The following is a 12,868-nucleotide window of genomic DNA, read 5'->3' as shown; positions in this document are numbered from 1 at the left end:
TCAGGAGTTTTCATTAGTCTGCAAGTGAAAGAGTGCATTGGGTTCAAGACAGCAGCAATTAAAAGAGACTATCTACTAAAAATATCCTAAAGAATTCTTTTTTAATTTCAAGAATTAAAAACAACGTCTTGCAAGCATTTTTTTTTCCACCATAAACCCCCCTACAGCCTACAAAGGGACAAAAAAAATCAGTCAAAAACTTGTTCGTTAAACTAAATGCCTGAAGGTAATTATGCAATATCTACAAAGATTTGAGGGAAAAGATTGGGACTCAGTAATTTTCTAGATCTCATATATATTATTAATTTATGCAAGAAAAAAATTTCAAATTTTATTTCTTGGGAATACATCTTCCTTAAAATGTTCCTAAAGACATAAATCCAGCTGACAGGGTAAAAAAATGAAGGTTTCAAGAATGGACAATTCATGGTGTAAAAGTATTCTGTTAAGACTAAAGATAGTTAGGACTTAATAATTATAAATATGGTGTACTAGTCCACTTTTTGTTGCATAACCACTAAAAAATTTTAGTTGCATAAAACAATAAGCTTGATTGGCTAATGTGGCTCAACTTCAGGCTACAATAACTGTTTGCACATAGTACCTACTCAGTAAATACTTGTTGAGTGAGTTAAAGATATTAATAACTAGACCAAATGTCTAAGCATACAGATAACGAGAAATAAATTTTAAAATAAGCTGAGTATCTTCAAAATGATACATGCTATGGAAGAACAACATGAACCAGAGTTTACAAATCTCAGGAAAGAGGTGACATACCTCAAGAAAGGAAGAGAAGTAAAAGAAAAAAAAATTAGAAAGGTAGATTAAACTGGTTGTATCACGTAGATAAACAACATAACAGATAATGCCTTAAGAGAAACAGAGGGTGAAAAGGATTAAAAAAATTAAAACTAAAAATATAAAGGCAAAGATATTTCAAGAGAAAATAATAAATATTGAAGATAAACAAAGAAGATCCAACATAATTATAATTGAAGTCACTACAGAAGGAAGCCAAAGCAAAGGTGTGGAAGAAATAACTCAAAACTATAATTCAAAAAACATTTCCTGAAAATTACAAGGATTTGAAACTATGTATTGAAAGAGTACATCATTTACCTAAGAATATCAACCCGATGGCCAACACCAGGACATATTCTAGTAAAATTTAGACTTTAAAGAAAAATTTTAAATATTCCTTGAACATTTAGACAGAAGCAAGCAAGTGACCTATAAGGGAAAGAAAATTATATTATAGACACACTTTTAACAGCAAGTCTTCATGCCAGAAGAAAATGGAGTATTGTATTTAGGATGCTCATGGAAATAAAATGTGACCCAAGAATTTTATATTCAGCAAAAGTGCCTTTCAAATATAAAGACACAGGTAAGCTATCAACGTCATGCCAGAACTCTGTGGATATTGCTCTCTTGAGCACTCCTGAAGAATCTATTAGAAAATGAGCTTCATAAAACCAAACTGTCAATAGAGACAATGAAGTGAGGACAGATATCAAGCACTAACTACATGGTTATTTATAGAACAAAGACAATATGAAGTTTCAAAGGCAAAGAGTATAGTATTTAATGGCTGTATGATCTGTCAATGCATACCTCTTAAAATGGGGAGAGAATGGTAGGAACATATGAAAAAAATACTTTCTTAGCTTTTTAGTAATTGTATTGCAGTAAGTGTATTAGTATTAGACTGTTATGTGTATATTATTGGGTAAAGCAAATGAATAACTCTATCATTTCCTATTTCTTGGAGAACCAGAATCCTCAAGTAGAAGAAAGGAGCTAAATGTGTTAGAGGTTAGAGTGCAAATCCTAGAGTGCAGAGTGGTCCTTTATTTGAACTGAAAATATCTGTAGGAACTTATGAGGTTTGATACACACTATATATATATAAATCCATTGTATGTGGGTTTCCTATTTGTGTTCATTGGAAAGGCCTAGGAACTGATTAGGCTAATACATATCCCTACCTCCAAGACTGTGGTCTTGAAATATCATTTACCACTAAAGGAAACCAGGACTTTTTGGAAAAGGGACAGATTCCAGTCTGGGAGAGGAAATGTACAGAATAAGCCTGGAATGTCTTCATATACCAAAAAGCAAGGAAATTATCAAAGACCACTAACATCATGTCGAAAAGATTCAAGAGTCAACTTGAAGAGGCTCCTACTACAGGCCAAAGATGGTGCAATTTGAACTTCAATAAGATATAAAAATTGCAATTATTTGAAAGCCATTAAATATGTTTAAATCTATGAGTTTTTTCTGATATTAAAAAATACTGGTTATCTTTAGAGAATGAAAGGAGACAATTATCATGAAAACTAAAAAGTATGGGAAAAGAATCATGCTTTTATCCTGCCTTTTCTCTATAAAGGTCTCTACTAAGTAATCAAATAATGATTGAAGGAAAGTGTCTCTTTATAAAAGTATTCGAACTAGTAAATGAGAAAGAAATGATAAAATTGAATCACTGCGTAAGCCTGGCCGAAATTTCCGACCTACAAAATCATAAGATATAATAAGATGGCTAACCACTAAATCTGAGGGTGGATTTGTTATGCAGTAATAGATAACTGGAACATATCCAAGCATTTTCCTACATTTTTGTCTCAAATGTACTGATTCTCTCAGTTAGAACTAAAAGATTCCTTATTTTCCCTTCTTAAAATGCCAAGATTCAGAAACTGTCTAGAAATCATAGGCTCATTTCTTATTCATCTCAAGTTTGGAGTAGCTGAGTCCAAAAGTCAACACTTGATAGATTTTGTTTACGTGTTGTCACATTTTTCTCTCTGCGTTCTTTGCCAGAAGAATTATTTCCCACAGTAGTATATAATTCTTCTTTCTCAGTAATGTAAATGAGATTAAAGGCACCTCTTCTTTAGAAATATATACTTAGTCATAGAAAGGCATTATCATTTCTAATTTGTATTAAAATGCTTTTTTTTTTGGGAGGGATAAAATACGGATCTTATTTGGTTTCATCTTAACTGCATTCGTTCTATCTACATTTTATTGCCCACTCATTGCTCCATGTCAGTTCAATTCTATTCTATTTGAACTTGAGATATACACGCAATATAATGCTAGGCACTTTCACTCAAAAACATTTTCCGATCTTGTCACCAGCTAAATTCTCTTCTTATGGATTTCAAGTTTCCTGTAATGAATTAGGGATTTTAAACTCCTATTTTTTTTTACAACTTTATTGGAGTATAATTGCTTTACAATGGTGTGCTAGTTTCTGCTTTATAACAAAGTGAATCAGTTATACATATACATATGTTCCCATATCTCCTCCCTCTTGCGTCTCCCTCCCTCCCACCCTCCCTATCCCACCCCTCTAGGAGGTCACAAAGCACCGAGCTGATCTCCCTGTGCTATGCGGCTGCTTCCCACTAAAATGCTTTTTATGATTCAACATGGTAGTTAAGATAAAGTTCCTAGAATACAGACCATAAAATAAAATTTTGTCAGCAGGACTACTCAAATGTGGTGACTAAGATGTCGGAAATAAATTATCGCTTCAGGGGTCCCTATGGGAATAGAATTTACCTTTTATATTGTTTTGTCTTTTTTTTGTTGTTGTTTACTTTGGTCGTGCTGTGTGGCATGCAGGATCTTAGTTCCCGACCAGGGATAGAATCTGTGCCCCCTGCAGTGGAAGCGAAGAGTCTTAACCACTGGACCACCAGGGAAGTCCCAGTATTCACCTTTTAAATTAAAATAAATATTTTTGTAGGGCTGCTGTGATGGTTAATCTTATGTGTCAGTTTGACTGGGCTAAAGATGCTCAGATAGCTGGTAAAACATTATTTCTGGGTGTGTCTGTGAGGGTCTTTCTGGAAGAAATTAGCATTTGAATTGGTAGACTGAGTAATGAAGATTGTCCTCGGCAATCATCCAATCCATTGAAGGTCTGCACCGAACAAAATGGTGGAAGAAAGGCCAATTCACTGTCTGCTTGAACTAGGACGTCCATCCTTTCTTTCTTTCTCACCTGTTCTTAGGCCTTCAGACTTGGGTCTTGGACTGGAACCACACCACCGGCTTTCCTGGACTTCCAGCTTGCAGAGGGACTTCTCAGCCTCCAAAATTGAGTGAGTCAATCTCTCATAGTAAATCTCTTCCTGTATACTTATATGTATATCCTATCGTTTCTGTTTCTTCATAGAACTCTGACTAATACAGCTGCCAAAATCCTGTTAATTACTTGTTAGTTTTGAAATGGGCTCAGTGAAAATGTTTGCTACAATCTTCAAATTTCTTCATTAAATAGGAGGAAAGGCTTTGTTGGAATTTTTTTTTCTTTATATTTACCAAAATAAAACTATGAAGCAATTTGAGGAAGGAGCAACCCTTCCAAATTTGAATTGAATTGAATAAGAAGCCAAACAGGGCTTCCCTGGTGGCGCAGTGGTTGAGAGTTCGCCTGCCGATGCAGGGGATGCGGGTTTGTGCCCCGGTCCCAGAGGATCCCGCATGCCGCGGAGCGGCTGGGCCCGTGAGCCGTGGCCGCTGGGCCTGCGCGTCCGAAGCCTGCTGCTCCGCGGCGGGAGAGGCCACGGCAGTGAGAGGCCCGCGTACCAAAAAGGAAAAAAAAAAAAAAAAAAAAGAAACCAAACAAAATAATAAACAGCAACAGCGATTAAAAATGGGATTTGCAAACCTGATATCTTAAAAACGTAAACCACACCTGGTTAGTAATGGAAACTTGTGTAAATTAACCTCCCACATTGCAAATATGAAACGGAAAAGACAAGATGCCAAGTCATAAAACTAAATATATTTTTCTTCCTTGGTAACAGGAAAATAAGACAAATCTTACCACTTTGTAAGCAAATACTTCTTTTCCTAGATTAATCATTCTTAATTTGGGGAGGTGAAGGGGATGGTAATGAACCTCTTTTGAGAATCTGAGTTTTAAAAAACTATGGAATGCCTTCCAGAAAGCTGCATATGCACATGATGGATTGTACATAATTTCAGGAGGTTCATGGACACCCTAGTACTCTGTGGTCTTCACATTAGGAAATTCTGTCAAAGAGGTCCTCAATCCTAATAACTCTGGAGGAATCCACGGTGATACCATCCCTGTATGTGCCTTTTAGAACATAAAACCTCTAGTAACTGCCATTACCAATTTAGGGGATTAAAAATATTGAGCATTTTCACCTTTTTGATAATTACCTGCTATATTTTGTTAACTATCGTAATTGTTTTTCTGGAAAAAGGTAGGATTTAAATTCTAAATAAAGTACATAATGCTTGCTTTTCAGTAACTTCCCATTAAGGAGCAAAGCTCATGTTGTAACTTTTCCTTACATGATTATTTTCATCCTAATTTCTTCCTCTTCTTTTTTCTACTTATGCATGTCTTACAACTGTCAGGATACTCTCAACTGGAAATTGAGTTCACACACACATACACACAAGAGCTTACTTTTTCTGCCAGTGTCCTTGCAATTCAATTTCTTCGCAACACTATAACTGTTTTGTTGTTGTCCATACCCACAGTGTCAGGATGGTGCTTGATACTTTGAATCATTCAACTCACACATCCAAGTCCAAATTTTACCATATTTGTACTTGCAGCATCTCATTTTTGTTGTAGTAATTCTTACCTTGAAATTATCCTTTTATATTTGCCACTCTGCAGATGTCATGTCTCACAGTGTATCTAAGTCATACCAGATCATTGTAATCAATCCTGTACATATATTTTTTTCTGCTTGAATTGGTCTTTACAAAGAGATTCCAAAAAAAAAAAAAAGTTCTTTCCTTCAGCCATTTCAAATTCAGTAAACATTAAACATAATTCAAAATTCTTCTTACTGCCACATCTACTTGGACTTAGTCAAAACATAGTTCTGGGAATAGATTACATGTTAATGTTTTACATTTTTGGGCAGTGTATGTTGTCTGTGGACTGTTCCTACTTAGGTATTTGATAATATTATAAATGCCTTACATCATACATGTCTGTATTCTTGAAAGTAGAAACTTTACTGAACCAAAAACATGGGCTTCAATAAATAGTCATGGATGATAGATTTATAGTCAGATATAATGGGGAAGATGAACTCTTCATAAGAAAGTAATAAAAATTACAAAGTCATTGTGAAATTAAAGACACCTGGGTTCAAATCCCATCTCTTTTGTTTACTAGCGGTGTGATATTCTCTCAATTTCCTCATCTGTTATATAGAGAAAATAGTACCCACACCAGAGGATTTCTGTGGATTAAATTTGAAATAATCCATGCTTAGGGCAGGAGCTGGCCAATAGTTAATACCAAGTAAATATTTATTATTTTTAGAGTGGAATTCATCTTACCTAATGGCTTAGGCTTCCAGTAAGCAAATTATGTGAAAGATAACTTTTAATTAAAATTATCCTTATAAATTCTATAAATTAGTCATAAATTATAGTGTACATAGATTTGTATATACTACATAACTCCCAGTAATTAATTAATCATTATTGTGTGCCTACTCTGTACCAAAGGACTATGAGAGGTGCTAGGAAATATGAGAATGAACAAGACTGATGTGATTCTTATATTTTTTCAGATAGCTTAAAGTCGTTCAGTGAGATAATTAACGATGAATTACAAAGTAGTATAGTATATGCTATGATAGTGAAAGTAAAGTATACAGTGCTAGAGGGGCTCTTATGATTTGTTGGAGAAAGCTAGGGAGAAGGTGACAGCTGAGTCCTGAAGGATGAGTACAAAAAACCAGTAAAGGAGATAAAGTGGTGACAAGGAGGGGAAAGGCTGAAGTCCTTTAGAGATCATATAAAGGAGTATGTACTTAATCCCCAGGGCAGAAGAAAGGATCAAAGGTTTTTAAGCAGTTGCAGTTAAGAAAGTTGACTCTGGTGTTTATAAACATTGAGCTGGAGTGCAGCAAGAATGAAGGTCTATCTTTACAAAAGAATGACCGCTAATAAATGTAGAGGAACGATAAAATTGTTAAACCACTACTTTGCAGACTTAAAATAATAATGTAGGCAAGAATCATTAATGGATGATGGCAAAATGAATGGGTGAAAGGTTGGTGAGGAATAGGATAGTCACAAGGTATTCAAGTTTTCATCCCACAGGTGATTTGCTAATTACAAAGGGAAGTTTGTATCCTTACAATGCGGAGATCTGGTGAACTTGACATTATGTGCCTCTTGACATAATGCAGTAAGTTGTAATGGGCTGCTGAATTGTGTCTCCCAAAAATTCATACGTTGACATCCTAACCGCTGGTATCTCAGAATGTTACTATATTTGGAGATAGGGATTTTAAAGATGTAATTAAGATAAAATGAAGTCATATGGGTGGACCCTAGACCAAGGAAGTGATGGTGGAGGTGGAGAAAACAGGATGGATTTTGAAACAAAATTATAAAATATAATTGGCAGGATTTGTTGAAAGTTGGAGATGTAGTGGGCATTGCTGGTGGCAGGGGGAGGAGAATTCTGGGATAAACAATGCCATTGATGTTGGTTCCCCTGAGATAGGGAACAAAGGAGGAGGAACTAGTTTGGGGGAAATGATGACATCAACTTTGGATAATGACAGCCATCGATCAGGATTTCTGGACCCACAAAGCTGTCATGATAACCACATCATGGTATAGACCTGCTTGAAAGGCCACTCATTTTTCCCTAGATGACATTTTAATGTAGTTCATAATTAATTATAAAATCAAGAACTATGCCAGGCACTTAAAATTACATTGTACTTAACAATCATCACATAGTCCAATTAAATAATTATTTGGCGTATTTTTTCTTTGAGCCTTAGTTCCTCACTGTAAAACAGGGATAATACTTAGTCATGTTATAACAAATGTGAGGAAGCAGAAATTGTGTTGTATCCCAGGTGCCTACTATAATGGTCATGTTTATAATAAATGCTTAATAAATATATGTCAAATTGAACACAAATCTGAAATTTCCCAATGGTCACTCCTCATTCTACCAGTAGACAAGCTTGTGCTATGACCAGTTACAATAAAGTTACTGATTTTTTCAGGCTGTAAGTAAGAATTCAGGATAAAAATTGTGGAACATATTAAGATATATCAATTAATTTAATCTTGATTACATTCATGAAGATGTTATTTTTGCATCTTATAAATGAAGAATTTGGGAAAGATGAAATGGAAGTGACCTAGACCGTCTTTGCTGGTAGGAGGCAGAAGTAAGACTGGAAAACAGACATGGGCTGGTTTCTACTGCCCCACAGGTGCCGTAGAAAATGCTAAGTTAAAAATCTGAGCAAGAATAAATGAAACAACTGTGAATTTTATGTGATCCTAGACATTGCCCCAGCTCATGTACAATGACACTCTACCCAGGTTTCATGTTTCACTTTTAATTTTAGGTTTGTGCCTTTTCTGAGCAGAGAAATTCATGAGGGGTGAGATGGATGCTGTGTGTACACACCTGTATAGACACACACCACCTTTCACTGGTGATTAGAAGTAATAAACGTTTAAATTTATGTTCTAAGACAAATTTAAACTTAAGTCCTTATAGAGGGAAAGATAGGTTAGTAATCCATCACAACTCTAACTCAAAATCAGTTTAATTTGTTGTCAGTTACCACCATTTTAAAGGTATTTAAGGGTAACTCTCTAGATAGATACATAATCTTAAAACACGTATAAAAAGATCAGAAATCTAATGTGATAAAATACAGCATAGATAAAATATTTTATACGTTTTATAAGTTCAGAGTTTGGCTCCATTTGAAATTTGTATAGCACACCTGGTTTCTCCTCTTAATATCAATATAAGATACTTCTGAGACTGATTGGAAAAGCATTTTTGAGTTAGTGTACTAGGAAGGATTACTTTATTTTTATGATTTGTGAATGACTTGCACTATATAAGAATCAATAGCAAAGTTGTCTTTGAATGACAGAATTGACCAGTCACTTTTCTCTTTAGGCAAATTAGATAGAATAACTTAAGGAATTCCTAGAAGTGCCTCTGTTCAGAAATCTAATTGTCTTACCTATAATGCCCACCGTTCAGGTTTTATTTGTGCTAAGCATTGGCCTGGTTTAAGATGGTGCTTAAAAAAAGTAAGTACCCCTAGAAAGGAAATTAAATCTCAGGTAAATGCGTTATTGTGTTTGTCATTCATTCATGTTCACTGTCTTATTCCTGTATCATTTTTTAGAATGCATGTTTATTGAGGTATAATTTACATACAGTGAAATTCACTCCTTTTAGGTGTATTGTTTGATGAGTTTTGACAAATATATGTGGTCATATAACCACCACCACCACTAAGATATACATTTTCATCACCCCCAGAAGCTCCCTCTTGTCCTCCTGTTATCAGTCTTCACCCTCCTTCCCCAGGCCCTGCCAGCCACTGACTTAATTTCTCTCTCAATAATATTATGTTTTATAAGCTACTTAACAATACCTGGTGCTAGGGATACAGAGGCAGTAAGATCCAGTCCCTGCAGCAAAAGATCTTGTCAAGTGGTGGAGACAGGCTTGTCAACAGAATATTACCACAGGGTGAATGTATTACAAATATGCCAATGACATAGTTTGGTGGCACAGAAGACATACAGCTAACTTTGTGGATACTGGAAAATGCTACATTAAGGAGATGATAACTGAGTTGGGTCCTGAAAGGATGAGTTGGAATAGGGCAAACAAAGAAGATGGGATAAGACTTCATGACCAGAAGCAATAGCTGCACATAGGCACTAAATTATGCACATTTCTGTGTCTTCTGAAAAGGGGGTGAAGATAAGTGTGGCTGACAAAGATCTGTTCAAGGTGTGCGTAAGGGTCAACATTCTAATCCTCCTGCTTTTGTACCCCAGCTTCAGGCATCCCTTTCCAGGATGCCTGAGTTAATGAAATAATCTATCATTAACACTTTGTCAGTGGTTGTTTCTGCCATATGTTGTTAAAGTTTAAATTTGACTTTAAATTACATAGTGAAAGCCTTGAGTTTGAATCATCAGCAAACCAGTAAGGAGGTTAACTGAATTTGCAGCGTTTGAGTTTGAGACAGTTTTTGTATTGGAGAACATTTCTTGCTTTTACAAAAATCATACCTGAAGACCACTTTTATGTAACAACAAGAAGTCTTAACTTGGTGTCAATTTATTCTTCCTGTCTTCCTTTCCCCCACTTATTTCCTGTTTTAGTTAGGAATGCTTTTGCTGTAAGAAGCAGAGAAACTAACATGGCTTCAATCATAAGGCCATTTATTGTTTTCCTTACAAGAAGTCTGCTAGTTGTTGGTCTCAGAAGTGGTCAAAATATCGTCAAGGACCCAGATTTTCCTAACTTCTTCTCCAACATTCTTAGGATTTCATCCACATATTATCATCTTATGGTTGTTTGTCAGAGGGCTACACAATTCCAAACACCACATCCACATTTACAGCAAGAAGAGAAGGGGCAGTGCAGTGAGCTCTCTTTTTTCACTTACCTCCTTATTAGAAAGCCACTCAGAAGATTGCCCTGATCAGTTGATTGAACAGAACTGGGTCACATGTCTACCCTTAGATCAAAGGGAGGCCTGGAAAATGAGAATCTGCTTTTCCTAGCTCTGTAGTAGAAAGTGACAAAGAAAAGGGGGGTGGGGGGACTAGAAATGCTTTTATATTGCCAGTCAACAGTATTTGCCACGCATCCCAACAGTCTTTTGATTCCTATTTAGTATAGGAAATTACTACCCTTAAATTCAAGAATTTTGGGTGTTCTGTCTGCAATATCTCTTCTGCTCCCATACCTTCCTATCAAAATCATTAGATTCTTCAACACCATATCAGATGCCACACTTATTAGCCTCAGTTGGATAATATCCCTCACATCTTTAATTCCTCCTGTTTTATTTATTTATTTAAAAATATTTATTTATTTATTTGGCTGCGCTGGGTCTTAGTTGCAGCACGTGGGATCTAGTTCCCTGAGCAGGGATCAAACCCCAGCCCCCTGCATTGGGAGCGCGGAGTCTTACCCACTGGACCCCCAGGGAAGTCCCTCCTCCTCCTACTTTAACCCCAAAACCTGGTCTGCCAGTCTCCAATCCATTCTCCAGAAATATCACATCAGCTTTACACACTTATGTGGCTCTCCATTGCTACAGGAAATGGTACAACATCTTTAACATGGTTCATAAGATTCTGTGTTCTGGCCCTTGACCTTTGAGTTCCTCTCCAATCTCATCTTCAGCCAAGACCCTCCTGTCCTCACTGCAGTCATCCTGAACTTTCAGTTCCTCCTATGCACCGTTCTCCCTCTCCGTTCCTAGCCTTTACACAAACTGTTCTCTTGCCCTAAAAAACTGTTCCTTGCATTCTGGTGATGTCTCGACCCACGTCATTTAGCTGACTGACTTTCATGCCCTCCCTCAATCATTCTCAGTGTTCTTAGATCATACAGTGATTCCCCATCAGATGTCATTATCACACTGTATTATAATTGCTTATATAATTCTCTGTCACTGCTCATAGATTCTAAGCTGCATGTCAGAGCCTGTTGAAGTGTTCTTCGAAATAGATGCTCTATAAATATTTTGGGAACAAAGGAATGAATGACTTGAGCTCAGACTGAAACTCACCAAGTTTAATTGGATTAAATGACAAATAGTTAAGAAATACATAAATGTACTTTTAACAATTTGATATACAAACACTTTTAATATTGCACTTAGGGTTGAGTTCTGGGATTAAATTATAGGGGGAATGTAGGTATCAAAATGTAATTGGTTAAATGTGAGCTTTTAGTGAAAATTCTGGGAAAGGTGTGTTAACAGCATAATCCCAAATCTATTTTTGCCATATTCAGCCTACATAAGTGAAACTATTTAAGTGTACTTATTTACTTGATGAAGGATTTCAGAAGTGAAGGGAAAAAATCATTATTCCAGCAATGATTTGTCATTACAGGTCTGAACTGCCAGAGGCACCAAGCCACCCAAAATCTATATAGCGTGAGTCACAAACCAAACAGGTCTTACTGTGTCTGAATTCCAGTTCCTAATCATGCAGTTAACTGTGAATGTGACAACATTTTGAGATAAAAGAACTGATTCTGCAAGGGACATTTCATCTCACTCATTTCTGCAATTTAGGAAGGAGAGTCATAGAATATAAGGGTACGTTAAAATAACAAAATAATTCGTAATTAATATGTATTCATATTTAAAGAAGCTCTAAGCAATAAAAAATTTAGAATCATTTTAAAATTTATTTTATTTATTTATTTTTGGTTGCGTTGGGTCTTCATTGCTGTGCACAGGCTTTCTCTAGTTGTGGCGAGCAGGGACTACTCTTCGTTGCAGCATGTGGGATTCTCATTGCGGTGGCTTCTCTTGTTTTGGAGCATGAGCTCTAGGTGCACAGGCTTCAATAGTTGTGGCACGCAGGCTCAGTGGTTGTGGCTTGGGGGCTCTAGAGTGCAGGCTCAGTAGTTGTGGCGCACAGGCTTAGTTGCTCCATGGCATGTGGGATCTTCCCCGGCCAGGGCTCAAACCCGTGTCCCCTCCATTGGCAAGCGGATTCTTAACTGCTGCGCCACCAGGGAAGTCCCTAGGATCATTTTTAAAACAATTTTCTCCTCAAAGCATTTTATATGCCCTATAAGATAAGGAGCAACTGGGCCTATGGATGGATTCTGTTGTGGTGCATGATAGGTGCACAAATATTTGACTGGATTGATTGGTTCAAATGGGTATAAGGAAATCTAGTTTCTAATCCCAGCTTGGGCTGCATTAAAGTAGATAAATCACTTAACACTAGACTAATCGATATGTAAATTGTGTGGTATATTAGAAAGTGATCATTGCTTTTGGAAAGAAAA

This window comes from Lagenorhynchus albirostris, chromosome 4, assembly GCF_949774975.1.
Source record: "Lagenorhynchus albirostris chromosome 4, mLagAlb1.1, whole genome shotgun sequence".
Taxonomy (NCBI): Eukaryota; Metazoa; Chordata; class Mammalia; order Artiodactyla; family Delphinidae; genus Lagenorhynchus; species Lagenorhynchus albirostris.
This window is presented reverse-complemented; position numbering follows the sequence as displayed.